This window comes from Cetorhinus maximus, chromosome 23, assembly GCF_964194155.1.
Source record: "Cetorhinus maximus chromosome 23, sCetMax3.hap1.1, whole genome shotgun sequence".
NCBI classification, from domain to species: domain Eukaryota; kingdom Metazoa; phylum Chordata; class Chondrichthyes; order Lamniformes; family Cetorhinidae; genus Cetorhinus; species Cetorhinus maximus.
In genome coordinates, this window is record NC_135901.1 from 60,531,258 (window position 1) to 60,547,279 (window position 16,022).

A 16,022-nucleotide genomic window follows, 5' to 3' on the forward strand; every position below is an offset into this window, starting at 1 on the left:
ACAAACCCTTGAGCTGCCACCAAGAGTAAATGTGAAAACTTTATCCACTAAATGTGATAACTATCGACTGAGATTCATCCTCCGCACCTGCAGGTCATCTCACACAATTTTAAATTATTGACATGTGGTAAATACATCTGGTTCAAACAGAAGTTCATGCACGGACTTTAAACATTCTCTAGCTCACTATTCACCTTCATCCACCTTGTGGATATTTTCTAAATCTAGATTCTGTTTCCCTCTTCACTTTAATTTTACTCCCTCTGATAGGTACTGGTGTGTTTAATTCTATCCTGATTGTTTGAAAGCCAGTTTCGCTAAGGTGTGTGTGTCAATATCTTGATGATTTAAAATGTTGTCTCATTCAATTTTCCACAATAGTCACTTCATGTTGTTCTGTTGTCAAGTAGCTGAGTATGCCTGAGACCTGTTCTTCTGTATAGGGTCACCATGCATTTCCACATGGCGACCTGGGAGGGATGGATCCGGCGGCTGGGTTAGACAGAGAATGTGGGGATGGCAGATTCAGCAGCGGAATTCAAAAGGGAATTGGACCAAATACTGCAACATGTCCAGGGAAAAGGTAGGGGAGAGGGGCCAGGTTAGTTAGTTCCAGAAGAGTAAGAGGTCTCCCTTTTCAGACGCAGATGAAGTTTTTTTTTTTGTTTTTCAGAGGGTCGTTAGTCTGAGGAATTTCCTCCAGAAAGCAGTGGAGGCTGGGTCATTGAATTTATTCAAGGCTGATTTAGACAGATTTCTGGTAGAGAAGGGAGTCAAGGGTTATGGGGGGCGGTGAGGGTGGGGGTGGGGACGGACAGACAGACAGAAAAGTGGAGTTGAGACCACAACCAGATCAGCCTTGATCTTATTGAATGGTTGAGCAGGGTCAAAGGGCTGAATGGCCTCTGTTCCTCTGACCCGGCTGAATGGTCTCTATATGTTGTTTTTGGCTCTGATTTTATGGTACAGTGAGGGGCTCGAAAGACAAAATGGTGTATTCCTGTTGCTATTTGTTACATTCTAATTCAGTACCGTTACCAATCAAGGCGATGGTTACTATCATATTGCCAGCAGTAGCGTATACGAGTGGTCTCAGGCATTGGATTTAAGCACCAGTTCCTATTAAGTCATGGATTTTAATCCCACCATTGCCAAAGTTTCAGTTGGTTTGTCTTTCAGACCTTTCATCAAATCCCTTAGAATAGGCTCGGGGTATTTGACATATGACGTGGTTCGTCTTGGTAGGTAGAACAAGGGAGGCTGTAGGAATTGCAGGGTGACTGGGAATAGGTGGGGCTGAATGTTCTCATTCTCTGCTGTAACCATTCCAGGATTTTACATGAACAACAATGACGCTGGTATAAGGCCTGCAGCCGTGTCTGAGTGGTTAAAGGGATGGATTTGAAATCCATTGGGGCCTCCCCACGTGGGTTAGAGTCCTGCTGACTGGACTTCTCGCTGTTCCTTCGTTTTGCTGCCTCCGGAATGACCTATTGGTTAAATGGAATCAGCACCTTCCAAACGGTCCCGTATGGTTTTCCTGCTTCACTTCCGTGTTGCTTCATTTCTGTTGACCCAGAAGCATTCACGGAATTTGCAGTCAGAAATGATACAAAACCGAACTAATTTGTGCCATACTTGCGTTCTGAGAGTTTTTTTCTCTCCTTAGAGATAAAACCTTGCCCACTATTACTCACGCTGCATGTGTCTGTGTGTCTCAATGTGGTTCAGTTCACCGAGGAGTGAACACATTTTTTACCATCGCAAACCTTATTCACTTTCGTATTATATCTTCATGGTAAATTGTACAGAGAATAACAACAGGTTGAAAAGTTGCAAGAGGAGATTGACCCTTTGTGTTTATTTGAGTGGAGACTGCTTATTGACTCAGTGCCTGTATGTTACACAGCGGAGGATGATTGAAATTTTCACTGAGCAACATTTTAATAGACAATGGATTCATTCGTTGTGATGGTGTGTTCCAGTTCTATATATGCAATTTGACAGTCAATTTCTATTCGTTGCTTTGAACCCAATCTTTGTAATAGGTTGGATGTTATGCACATGTTTCTTTCAGTTTCTCGCGTTATTTGAAATGAATATTCATAAATCTATTTAGTCATAGAGTCATAAAGGTCTACAGCACAGAAAGAGGACCTTCAGCCCATCGAATCTGCACCGTCAAACAAGTACCTAACTGTTCTAATCCCATTTTCCAGCACTAGGCCCATAGCCTTCTATGCCATGGCATTGCAAGTGCACATTCAAATACTTTTTGAATGTTATGAGGGTTTCTGCCTCTACCACCCTTTCAGGCAGTGAGTTCCAGATTTCCACTAACCTCTGGGTGAAATAATTCTTACTTACATCCCCTCTAAACCTCCTTCCCCTTTTCTTAAATCTAGGCCCCCTTGTTATTGATCCCTCCACCTAGGGGAAATGTTCCTTCCTGTCTACTCTATCTATGCCCCTCATAATTTTATACACCTCAATCATGTCCCCGCTCAATCTCCTCTGCTCCAAGGAAAATAACCCCTGCCTATCTAATCTCTCCTCATAATTAAAACTCTCCAGCCCAGGCAACATCTTGGTAAATCTCCTCTGCACTCTCTCCAGTGCAATCACACCCTTCCTATGATGCTTATTCCAGAACTGCACGCAATATTTGGAGACACACAATAGTTGTGTGAGAATTTACCGAATAACAGCAGCGCTGGCAAAGTTTGGACAACATTTCCTTGTAGCCAAAGGACACAAAGCAGAATTATGTCGGTAATATGAGTAGAAGCAGGAAGAGAGGGAGTCTACTTGACCCTAGGATTTCTGAAACCATTAAACCTTCAGTTGGAAACTAACTCTCTAGTGGTTCAGCCTCGGTGCTTTCACCGCCTGGGTTCAATTCTGTCTTGATGTTGTGCAAAATGTCATAACTAGCAGCCAATTTATGGTTTGAAAAAGTGTCAAATTAGACTCGAAACCTTCACTCTGTTTCTCCCTTCATATTTGTTGTCAGACCCGCTGAGAACTTCCAATAATACATTCTGTTTTTATTATAGCATGAATTACTGTCTTTATTATAGATATGATCACAAGAAATAGGAGCAGGAGTAGATCACACGGCCCATCGAGCTTGTCCCATCATTCAATTCGATCATGGCTGATCTTGGGCTTCAACTCCATTATCCTGCCCGTTCCCCATATCCCTGAGTCCCCTGAGAGACCAAACATCTATCCATCCCGGCCTTAAATGTATTCAATGATGGAACATCCACAACCCTCTGGGTAGAGAATTCAAAGATTCACAACCCTTTGGATGAAGTAATTTCTCCTCATCTCAGCCCGAAATTATCGACCCTTTACTCTGAGACTGTGCCCCAGTGTTTTAGACTCCCTGACCAGCGGAAACAATCCCTGTGTCTACCCTGTCAAGCCCTCTCAGAATTTTACAGGTTTCAATCAGATTAGTTTTCATTCTTCTAAACTCCAGAGAATAAAATCCTTTCATTTTAGGACAACCAACACATTCCAGAGATCAATTTAGTGAACCTTCCCTGCACCGTCCCCAATGCAAGTCTATTTTTTTATAAATGTGGAGATGAAAACAGCACACGGGATTCCAGATGCCGTCTCACCGAAACCCTGTAGCAAGACTTCTTTATTCTTGCTCTCCAATCCCCTTGCAATAAAGGCCAACATGCTGATCCTGCATGCTAACTTTCTACTTTGCTTGTACAAGCACAGCCAAGTTTCTTTGAACATCAGCACTTACAGATTTCTCACATTTTAAAAGCATTCTGTTGTTCTCATTTTTATAACCAAGTGAACATAATCGCACCTGCCTACTTTATATTGCATCTTCCATCTTGTTGCCCACTGACATGACCTTCCGATACAGGTTTTGTTGAAGAGCCATACAGACTCGAAACATTAACTATATTCCTCTCCGCAGATGCTGTCGGACCTGCTGAGTTTTTCCAGGTATTTTTTGATTTTGGATTTACAGTGCTCTGCTCAAAAGTTACCTTGTTACCAAATTTCATAAAAGTTAATCGCAGGCCCCAGTGAGAATTGAACTCACGACCCCTGGCTTACAAGACCAGTGCTCTAAACCACTGAGCTATGGAGCCAACTATACTATACCACTCACAGTAAGTCTCCTAGTTGAACGAGGAACAGGACAACATTCTGCATGAATGATATTTGATAGACCTGGAAATGCCTGAAAGGGAGAACAGGAAGTTAAAGATGCGACATGAAAGCGGCAGAATTTGAAGTGTTCAGTTGCTTTCAGTGATGAATGTCTGCCACGGTGATGTGAGGGATTTTACTGCCGACTGTTTACACTGACACAAATATCACTCCTGACCAACCAATCACAACTGCTCTTTGAAAGCAGCGCGCCAGGCCGAATGGCCTCTTTCTTTGCTGTAACTGTCTATAATTTTACGTTTCCCAGCATAATTTCCCAGTCATTCCGACATTTTATTACACGCTTGGGGGAATGTACTTTCTTACATCCTCGCTTTTGAAGTCAAGACACTGAGCAAACTCAAAGCTTTTCTTAAATTCCTGAGCAGGATTTGGAACCAGACCAGTTGAACGACACGATATTGGTGCCAATCCTTCACTGCAGCTACCCCTTAAAAACACCTCTGGTGAAAGTGTCTGAACAATGGCAAATGTGGCCCAGATAAAGCACGTTGCAAGAGTTCTAGACAGCTTTCCTCGTGATTTAGAGGTAAGGATTCGGCCCTTTCACCGCCGTGGCCCGGACTCGATTCCCGGCCAGGCAATGAAGGTTTATTGATCTGGTACAAACTGTTAAAACAGGACTGATTTACTTATTGATTGAAAACGGAAACGCACAAGAGCTCCGCCCGAATCAGTGGAGTGAGAGTTGAAGTTTTACATCAGAGCTGCAAATGTCACACGTGGAACAGCTTCGAGAAGAAATACAGTTCCTAATGTCCGAGGGGTATCAGTTTGGACTGTTTGTATTTACAAATTCATTCTCTCGATGTGTCCATTGCCTTAGCCACTCGACCACACGGACTCGGTGTCTGTTTAAATGTTGCTCAGTGAAAATTTCAATCGCCCTCCGCTTTGTAACATACGGACACTTAGTAACTGAACAGTCTCCACTCAGAAATACAGAAAGAAAATTCCTCCTGAACCTTTTAAACCGGTTTTTATTTTCTCTGTACGATTTTAATATGAAGCCACACAAGTAAGATGAATAAAGTGGGGATTGCTAAAAACGAGGAACTGAACCACATTGACACACACAGCGGGACACTCACAGACAAATACATCGACAGTGACAGAGGGCTAAGGAGCGACAAACATCCAGAAAGATAGGATGTCACCAAACTCCATCAGTTTTACTCCATTTCCGTCTGCAGATTTCGCAAATCCTTGCAGATGAATGGAAATAAGAAAGCGCGGAAGTTTTTGTTTGATTCTATTTATCCGATAACTAATTCTGTTGGTCAACATCGGGAATAATAAGAACCGCAGTCAGCAAACCAACATTGGGGAAACCCCGATGGATGTCAGAACCATCGCCCTCAACACTCGTCCGCTACTAACAGCACTTCCTTCGGGAAAACATGTCCATATCATATCAGAGCATTCAGGAGATGGCGTATTGGCCTTGTCACTGGGCTAGAAACCCAGAGATAAAAGCAAAATACTGTGGATGCGGGAAATCTGAGTTAAAAAAGAAAATTCTTGAAAAATTCAGCATGTCTGGCAATATTTCTGGAGAGAGAAAAAGAATTAATGTTTCAATTCCGTGTGACTCTTCTTTGGAGTTCTTTGAAAGCAGCACACAGGGCTGAATGGCCTCTTCCTTTGCTGTAACTTTCTATAATTTGATATTTCCCAACACCACTTCTTTCACACTCATTCTGCCATTTTATAATCCACTTTTGCGAGTGGGTTCAAAGCTCAACTACGTGCACAAGACTGGAAGGAGCCTGCGACTCTGGATAATCGGCACTCTGCACATTCCTGTCATCAGTGTCTGGGAGAATCAGGAAGATGAGATCCCAGATTATCTTTACCATGTCATCTGCAAACCCCTTCTTTCTAAAATCCTTGGGTCCCACAATCTCTGTCCCTGCTTTCCAAGGAAAGCTTGGGTTCATGAACTGACTGTGTCTGCATCAAACAGCTAATTGACCTGGGAGCTGGACGGGCAGAGGGAGCTGGAGGCGAGGCACGGGCAGAAGCAGAAACAGATGCGACATGAAAGTGTTTAGAAGTGTGTCAGTTACTTTCAGTGATGAATGTCTGCCATGTGTTCCCTTGTCAGTTTCACAACAGCCGCAGTGATCAGGTTGGTGGGTTTAGGGAATTGACAGTTACACATGAGCAGCTTGTGGGGATATTTCACCTCACTGTCAATTTCATGTCCCAGCTCACAGAAACCGTTGTTGTAATTGACTGAAGAATTCATTGCATTTAAAATGGAAACATGGATAAAAGCAGCGTCAATAAATGAAACGGAAACGAAAATTTGCCAGTTTCCCTGGTGGTCTAGTGGTCAGGATTCGGCGCTTTCACCGCCGCGACCCGGGTTCGATTCCCGGTCAGGGAATGCAGTTTTATTGATCTTGTGGAATTATCAAAATGAGTATTAATTACTTATTTATTGAAAACATTTAGCAGCTCCACCAGAATCAATTTAAGTTTAGCCTCAGAGCTGGAAATATCACACTTAGAACAGGCCGGGAACAAAGATAGAAGCGGAGTGAAAGAAGGACAAGAGAAGGGCTGTTTGCAAAGCACTGGCCACAGGGATGGTGGTGCCAGGCAAAATATGGGTGGGAGAAGGGAAAATTCTGGTGCCTACTGTTTGCATTGACAAAAATATCACTCCTGATGGATCAACCAATCACAAGACTAATTGAACGACACATTATTGGTGCCAATCCTTCAGTGGATCTCACCGCGACCAAAGAGCACTGTTACCATCAGCCTGTTATGTAACTTCTTGCAGTATATCTGCTGAACAATATAAGCTTATCACAGCTCTGCTTTCTTCACAATGAAATCCAGTGCGAAAATACGAGAAATTTCAAAGCTGAACAACGTAGACAAGACTGGAAGGAGAGTGTGACTGTGGATAATCGGCACTGTGCACATTCCTGTAATCAGTACCTGGGAGAATCAGGAAGATCCTGGTGTCTCTTTAGCCTGTTATCTGTAAACCGATCAAGTTGTGTATTACGTTCGCACTAACTAACTGTGTGTGGTCAAACAGCTCCTGGAAGGGCGGAGAGAGCTGGAGGTGAGATAGAAAGAGATGTGACATGGAAGTGCTTTGAATGAGTGGTGAAAATCCGTCTTGTGCCAGTTTCAAAGGAACAGAGGTTGGTGGTTATTTGTTTGAAAGAAGCTGCACTCAACGTGCGGCGAGCTCACGACCCTGAGATTTAGAGCCTTTGATCTACCAGTTGAACTAGCCGGACACACATAACATATGTATCTCATATCCCAACATACATGGAGACAACTGTTGATTTCCACCTGGAGCCTCAGCTTGTTCTGAATTTCAAAGTGTAGAATGTAATCGAACTACACAAGCCCCAAGGTTGCAATACATTCCTCTCAATCATCAATAACATCATTCATATCTTCCACTTCTTAGCTGCACCTCCTTCCAAACATTGCAAACTCCTCTTGCATCTTTCATCCTGATATTTTTCTCTGTAACATTTTCATCTGAAGCTGCACAACTAATGTGAATACAGTTTGTGATGGTAAAAATGTGTTCACCTCCTCGGGAACTGAACCACATTGACACACACAGAGGAACACGCACGGGGATAAACACCGAGACTGACAGAGGGCAAGGGTTTGTCTCTAAGGAGAGACAAACTGCCAGAAAGCAAACATGACACCAAGTTTTGCTCCATTTCCACTGCAGGTTTCGTGAATGAACAGAAATAGGAAAACGTCCACTTGTTTTGATGGATTTTATTCAATATAACCGATAATTAACTTTGTAGTCACAGAATAAAACCAGGAATAATGAGAAGCAGGAAACTCCAATGGATTTGGACTCCATCGCCTAACCACCCGGCTACGATGACTGCCCCTCTGCAGAGGGTAATTTTGTTGGTATAAAGTTTAGGCGGCCATAGCAGAGAAGGAGGACATTCGGCCCATCGTGTCCGTGCAATCTCACGGAAGAGGAATTCAGCAATCCCGCCTTTTCTCCGCAGCCATTTATATTTTTATTGTCTCTCCTCAGTGTTGCTGTTAAAGTGAAACACGGTACACACCTGCTTTAACTGTGAGCTGGCACCTTTTCGACCAATAGGGCAATTTTAACAGCACTGCGATTTGAAACCACGCCTCAATAAAAATGAGACCTTAAACCATTAACAACCACGACAGCTGCGCTACCAAGCTCACGATGCTATTCCACATCGCCTTGACTGGGTCTGGACTCCATCACCTGAACCACTCGGCCACGATGACTGGTCCTATGGAGGGTTTAGTGTTGCTGGTATAAAATTATAGATGGTTACAACAAGGGAGGTGGAAATTCTGCCCAGTCTGTCCATGCCAGCATATGGAAGAGGAATTTAGCTAATTCGACAACCCCACATTTTCCCCACAGCCATTTATATTTTTATTGTGTCTCCTCGTTCTTCCTGTTAAAGTGAAACACCGCACACAACTGCTCTAACTGCGAGCTGGCACCTTTTCGACCAACAGCACAATTTTAGCAGAAGTGGGACCAGAAACCACGCCTCAATAAAGAGTGAAACCTTAAACCAGCACCTACAACATCTCAGCTGAATTACCGAGCTCAGGATGCTATTGCCCATTGTTACTGAAACAGAACAGAATCAAAGCAGTAACAATACGTCATAAGGCCCCATAAGCCTCCTCCGTCACTTAATAAGATCATGGCGGATCCCCAACCTCAACACCAATTTCTCACCCGATCCCGATCGCCCTTCATTCCCTTAGAGTCCAAAAATCAGGAGAATTTTTGGATGCTTTTTCTTCCATTGATCCGAGAGTTCTGTGGACACCTGGTTGAAATCAACAATAATAAGAAGCACTGTTGGTAAGATTTGAACTTTCCTCGGGAAACCCCAGTGGATTTTAAAAGCATCGTTTTCACCACTCAATGAAGAGTGACACCTTCAACCACCTAGAGCGAATCTACCGAACTCAAGCTATTAGTGCCCATCACCTTGGCTGGTATTGCTACTCAAATAGAACAGGAACAAAGAATCAGGAATACTTCATAAGGCCCCATAAGCCTCCTCCGTCACTTAACAAGATCATGGCGGATCCCCAACCTCAACACCAATTTCTCACCCAATCCCGATCGCCCTTCATTCCCTTAGAGTCCAAAAATCAGGAGAATTTTTAGATATTTTTTCTTCCATTGATCCGGGAGTTCTGTGGACACCTGGTTGAAATCAGCAATAATAAGAAGAACATTCGGTAAGGTTTGAATTTACCTGCGGAGACTCCAAAGGAAATTAGAACCATCCATTTAACCACTCGGCAATGGTGATTGACCAAAAAGCCAATGCTTTTCATTCATTCATCAGTTACATCATTCACAGTTTCCGCTTCTCAGCTGCACCTCCTTCCAAACATTGTGATCCATTTTCCTCAGGATTTGTTTCTGGATTTAATGTTTAGCTGCTTTGTGACCTCATTTTGAAATCAGGATCGCTTCAATATCCAACACAATTTGAATTACAAACCTGACGGACAAACAATGGAAAAACGTCACTCAGTAACACAAATCCCATGGTGCACATTTTCAGATTCACAACAGTTAACTTATCAATAAAATGAAGGAATTTTACAATGAAAACATTTAGAAAGTTTGTGTGACTTTTATTTGTGACTCACTAACTCGGGTATTCTGTAAATGCTGCTCGGAGGTTTAGTGACCGAGATATAATCTACCTATGTTTTCCTGAGCCTGTGCTCGGCGTTTTGGGAAGTTTGGCCCGGGTTGGAGTATCTTGCGTTCCAGGGATGGGCAATAACCCGCTGATGGAATCTGCAGTCGCCGCTTTCTGCTGGCAGCGGGTGATTGGAGAGTGCAGGGCCGGAATATTGCTGCTTTTCTGCTTTTCCCTGTCTTACTCATTGTGGAGCTGAGGAAGAGAGAATCATTGATGGGTTTGTTTCAATCCAATGTAATAAATTTCATAAAATTCCAATGTGCTAGATATCGGTACATGGTATGTCTAATTGTTTTCTCATTATATTTGAAATTAATATTCGAAAAAAGGCACTTACCTGGGAGCTCACTTAATAACAGTGGAACTGGCAACATTTTGGGGGTCTTTCGTTTCAGCGCAAGTAGCCAATGACAGCCCGGAACTGTGTGATAATGCCGATGGTGAGAAAACAGTAAAAGCTTCGCCTCTGAGTGGTCTCGAACCACCAACCTTTCGGTTAACATCCGAACGCGCTGACCAATTGCGCCACAGAGACTGATGAAGACTTTTCCCAGGGTATCAGTGAGTTAAATCTTCAGATTGCTGCTACTGGAATGACAATTCTCTATCATTTTTACTCTTCCAAAATAAAGAGTGATGCATTCATTGTGGATACATGGAAACAGTCTGATCCAACCCACTGCAGATACATCCATGTCACCGGGAACCAGCTCCCCTACAACTGGTGCCGTCTCCCTTCGATCCTTTGCATGTCTTAACTGTTACCAAATATTCTCATTGTCCCGAAGCCGAAATTAGGTTTGAATTCCTGATGTGCAGTAACGAGAACGCTGTCAATGTCTCAGATCAGTTCATTTCACTGATAACATCAGAGTCAATATTCCAGCGTCTTAAAGAAGGGAAAGGTGCCTTGACTGTCTCTGGTCAGTCAGACAGTTCACCCTTCATTCTCCTCTAATTCCGGTTCCCAAAGAGTTTCTAAAGATTCACAAAGCTGGAGACTGGGTTTTCTGTTTTGGTTCCTTCTCCATTTTCCCACCTGCCAACTGACAATATTTTCCAAAATCTCATCTCAATTGCCTTGCATCGTGTCCAGGAATGAGGAAATTCAGTTTTGTGGAGAGATTATAGAGACCGGGATTGTTCTCTTCAGAGCAAAGAAGTTTAAGTGGAGATTTCATGGAGCTGTTCGAAATAATGTGGGTGGGGGCAGTGGGGACGGGCGGCTGGATGTTGCAGAGAGGGAGATACTCTTTCCACTGACGGGGGTCAGTAACCAGAGGATTGGGATTTAAAGATAGTTAAGGAAAGACAGACTTGCATTTATACAGCGCTTTTCCTGACCAACGGATGTCTGAAACCACTTTCAAGCCAATTAAGCACTTTTTGAAATAAAAACAGAAAATACTGGAGAAACTCAGCAGGTTTTGCTTTCCACAGACACTCTCAGACCTGCTGAGTTCTACCTGCATTTTATGTTTTTATTTCAGATTTCCAGTATTTTGGTTTTATTGAAGTACTTTCTGAAGGAGAGTCATTGTTTTCATGCAGGGAGTACGGCAGCCAATGGCTGCTCAACAAACACCCAAAGCCAGGGACTTGACAATGCGCAGATCTTATAATCTTGATCGAAAGATAAACAGTGACCAGGACACATGACCACATCCTGCTGTCTTTAACAAACTTCAATCTGCAAGTTTTGATGATGGTTCTGGCCAGTTTCGAACGAGGCAATTCTTCACATATTAGATAAACATGATAACCACTGCCCTGCAGAAACAGGGGACAGGAGAAAAGCTCAATGGGTCTCAGTAAAATGTTAAGCGGTGTCATCATGTGGCAACACATTGAGTCTTTATTTTGAAGACATGGAATTCAGCTGCTCTCTTTGGGGATGCTGGAGACAGACTGATCCAATAATGTCATCATCAAAAGGCACAACTGTACAAGAGGCCCATAGTATCCATGTCAGTTTTCCACAAAGAGCTTTCGAGTTAATCTCAATTTATTTGTCTCTTTCCATAACCCTGAATTTTTTTCCCTTTCAAATCATTGTCCAATTCCCTTTTGAAAACTCTGAGTTAAGAGAAACAATATTGAAAGAGGCGCAGGAGCTGCTGCCGTGTCCTTGCTCAGTGTGTGAAAATTAACAAAGATTCCCTGACTCATTGAGATGAAGGGTTGGACTCTGAATTCTTTTACAATTATTCAAATTTTAAAAATAGTTGACTTCGGATCGAATTTTCTGAAAACAAATGTCTATTCTGACCAATCATCTCCTCATTTTCCTCAGTCGATACCTTTTACCAACATTTCATTGAGCAAACACACACAGTCACCACAGGGAATAAAACACATAATCTGAAACATTGAAATAGTGAAACATTGAAATAATGAAGTTAATAGTGGAGATGATTTCTGTATGTTACAAAGTGCAGGATGATCTGATTAACTGGCGGAGCTGGTTCGAGTTTCCCAATGACCTATTTCTGCTCCTTTGCTTCTGTTCTATTTCGATGATAATATCAGTGAAGGGAATTAGGAGCAGCACTAGGTCACGTGGTAGTGTGGCCGAGCGGTCTAAGGCGCTGGATTAAGGTTCCAGTCTCTACGCAGGCGTGGGTTCAAATCCCACCACTGCCAAGGGTCAGGTACTGTATCGTTTGGGATCTGCAGCAGCCCCATTCAAACTAACAGGTCGACGGACACCAGCGGAGTGTGCGGTGTTTTATTTTGATGGGAAGAACGAGGAGAGGCGATATAAATATGAATTTCTGGAGGGAAAAGGCGGGGTGCGGAATTACAGTAGTTGACTTGCTCTTCCAGAGAGTCGACATGCTGAATGACCGTCAGATGTAGCCGTCTATGATTTTATACAAACATCATTAATACAAATCTGGGGCTTGGATTCGTGACTGAGTGTTTAAGGCGGCATGTTTTGAATGCATTGGGACCTCCACAGGTAGGCTGGAATCCTGCCAATTACGCTTCTTATCATTCCTGAATTTTACAGTGTATCTGCACAATTAATTGTCCGAATCAGTTGAATAAAACCATCTAAAACCTCCAGCGTTCTCGAATGTCTATTCGCCTGCAAACATTCACAAAAATTGCAGCGAGAAATGGAACAAAAACGGAACCAGGTTGGTGTCAGGCTTGATTTCTGGGTGTTTGTCTCTCCTTCGAGATAATCCCTTGCCCTTTGTCACTCTCGGTGTATATGTCTGTGTTTGTTCCTCTGTGTGTGTCAATGTGGTTCAGTTCCCCAAGGGCATGAACATATTTTTCCCATCAGAAACTTTATTCACATTGGTTGTGCAGTTTCATGTCAAAATGTCACAGAGAAAAATATCAAGATGGAAGGTGCAGGGGGAGTTTGCAATGTTTGGAAGGAGGTGCAGCTAAAAAGTGGAAGCTTCAGCGAGAAGCTTTCTTCTCATTTAACACGAGATATGGAACCAAATCTGGGAGGTATATGTGTTGGTGGAAACAGTAAAGCCTCCCTTATTTCCGCTATATTTTGCCTTGCACAAACATCTCTCTGGTTAGGGCTTTGCAACCTATCACAGACCTTCTCTCATTCCCTATCTTCACCTCTATATTTGTTCTCGACCTGTTGCACGGGTGACATTTCCAGCTCTGAGGCAGAACTCCAGCTGTCACTCCACTGATTCTGGCAGAGATGAGCGTCTTCTGTTTTTCAGCAAGAAACAACACAGACTCATTTTAACAGTTTGCACGAGGTCAGTAAATCTCCATTCCCTGACTGGGAATTAAACCCGGACCGCAGCAGTGAATGTGCTGAATCCTGACCACCAGAACACCAAGAAAGCTGCCCACAAGCCTCACCACGTGGCTTATCTATGCTACCTGGGCCTTTTATTTTTGTTTCAGACCTCTTTCACTAGAGACACGTTTCATAAGAACAGAAGAGCATTAATAATAGGAGCAGGAGTCGGCCATTCGGACGTTCGGCCCCTCAAGCCTGCCCTGCTGTTCAATATTATCATGGCTACTCTGCCCCAGGCCTCAACTCCTCTTTCCTGCCAGCTCCTCATAGCCCTCAGTCCCCGATATTTCAAAAATCTATCTACCTCCTCTTTAAATACTCTCAGTGAGCTACCCTCCACAACTCACTTGGGTAAAGAATTCCAAACATTCACTATCCTCTGGGAGAAGAAATTCCTTCGCATCTCAGTTTTAAATGAGTGCCCCTGGTTCTGTAACTATGTCCCCTAGTTGTAGGTTCCCCCATTAGTGGAAACATCTTCTCAACATCTACCCTGTCAACCTCCTCAGAATCTTGCACGTTTCAATAAGATCACCCCTCAGTATTCTAAACTCTAATGAATAAAGTCTTCACCTGCTTCACAGTTCTTGATTAGTCAACCTCTTCATCCCAGGAATCAGCCTAGTGAATCTCTTTTGAACTGCCTGCAATACTAATATATGCTTCCTTAAATTTGGGACCAAAACTGTACACAAGACTCCAGGTGCGGCCTCACCAACACCCTGTACAGCTGTAACAAGATTTCCCGACTTTTAAACTCCAACCACGAGCAAAACAGGCCAAAATTACTTGCTGCACCTGCATGTCATTTTTGTCTTTCATGCACAGGAACACCCAAATCCCTCTGTGCTGCACTTTTTTGGAGTCTCCCTCCATTTAAATAATATTCTGCCTTTTGATTCTTCCTAACAATGTGTATGATCTCAAACTTCCCTACATTAAACTCCATCTGCCAACTTTCGCCCACTCACTCAACCTATCTATATCCCTTTGAAGATTCCTCAGGTCCTCATCACAACTTGACCTCCCACCTATTTTGTATCGTCAGAAAATTTGGATACATTACACTCTGCCCCCTCCTCCATGTCATTAGTGTAGATAGTAAATAATTGAGTCCCTGGGACTGATCCTTGTGGCATTCCACTAGTTTCGTCTTTCCAATCTGAAAATTCCCGGCCCTCTGTCTTCTGTGTGTTAAATTGGGCTCTTTACATTACAGGGTTTGTGTAGGGTAATAGGGATCACAGTCTCTCACACACGGAAAGTTTCCCCGCTACATTGCAGGGTTTGTGTAGGGTAATAGGGATCACGGTCTCTCACACACGGAAAGTTTCCCCGCTACATTGCAGGGTTTGTGTAGGGTAATCGGGATCACGGTCTCTCACACACGGAAAGTTTCCCCGCTACATTGCAGGGTTTGTGTAGGGTAATAGGAATCACGGTCTCTCACACATGGAAAGTTTCCCCGCTCGAAAAGGGGTAGAAGCATTAACAGAATTAAATGTAAGGAAAAGTTGCATCGTTCCCGTTTGTTGTTAAATAGTAACTGGATGCATCATCTCAAAACCATGTGGCATTTATACTTCTCCAGGTTTCGAATGATATTCTGAAAAATGCATGGCTTGGAAGAAAGAGAGAAAGATGGGGACGGATTTGCTGTAAGGCCGTTCGCACATGTGTGAGGTGTTGAATGAGCTGCTGATGTGCTGTGTCATCTGATGATTCTAATGTTAGATCAATTTCTCTGCCGCATGGCTAAGGTTTTCAGCCAAATTGTACTTCCACAAAACAAGGTTCTGAAGTACAGTAAGACAGCACAGTTTGATATTCTAGGTCGTTCTGCAAGGTGCTGCGTGTTCATTTTGTCGTCTAGTGATTCTCACATGTGCTTTACACGCCGAAAATTTCCTGAATCGAAACTCATTGAAGAACAGTGGAACTGGCAACATTTGTGGGAAATGTTCTTACCGCCATTGACAACCCGGATCTGTGTGACACTGAATGTTGATGGGGGGAAAAATATTAACAGCTTCGCCTCTGAACCACCAAACTTTACAGTTAACAGCCGAACGCGCTGACCAATTGTGCTACAGAGACTGATGCATCTTTCTGTGTTCTTGGTACAGGTATAGCCACGTCTCTTAGAACATCAGCACAACTTTCTCACCTCTTCAAACATGTTCTGCTGTGTTGTTTTTTTTAAGCTATTTTTACGACCAAGTGAGTAACTTCAGACTTTGCTACATTTTTCTCCGCCTGTCAACTTGTTAGCCAATCAC

The 16,022-nt window shown here is 43.2% G+C and overlaps 1 protein-coding gene, 4 non-coding genes and 1 pseudogene across 6 annotated transcripts in view; 3 read left to right on the forward strand and 3 right to left on the reverse strand.

Annotated features, from left to right (window-relative positions):
- LOC144698328 (uncharacterized) overlaps nucleotides 1-16,022 on the reverse strand; it is a 694,970-nt gene that overhangs the window by 596,626 nt on the left and 82,322 nt on the right. The window lies entirely within an intron of this gene.
- LOC144698352 (uncharacterized) overlaps nucleotides 1-16,022 on the forward strand; it is a 674,481-nt pseudogene that overhangs the window by 310,411 nt on the left and 348,048 nt on the right. The gene's annotated exons all lie outside the window — the stretch shown is intronic.
- trnat-ugu (transfer RNA threonine (anticodon UGU)) lies at nucleotides 4,054-4,127 on the reverse strand. The gene has a single exon. It is a non-coding gene; the product is annotated as a tRNA-Thr (tRNA).
- Nucleotides 6,530-6,601, forward strand: trnae-uuc (transfer RNA glutamic acid (anticodon UUC)). Its single transcript has one exon. It is a non-coding gene; the product is annotated as a tRNA-Glu (tRNA).
- trnan-guu (transfer RNA asparagine (anticodon GUU)) lies at nucleotides 10,415-10,488 on the reverse strand. Its single transcript has one exon. It is a non-coding gene; the product is annotated as a tRNA-Asn (tRNA).
- Nucleotides 12,515-12,596, forward strand: trnal-aag (transfer RNA leucine (anticodon AAG)). The gene has a single exon. It is a non-coding gene; the product is annotated as a tRNA-Leu (tRNA).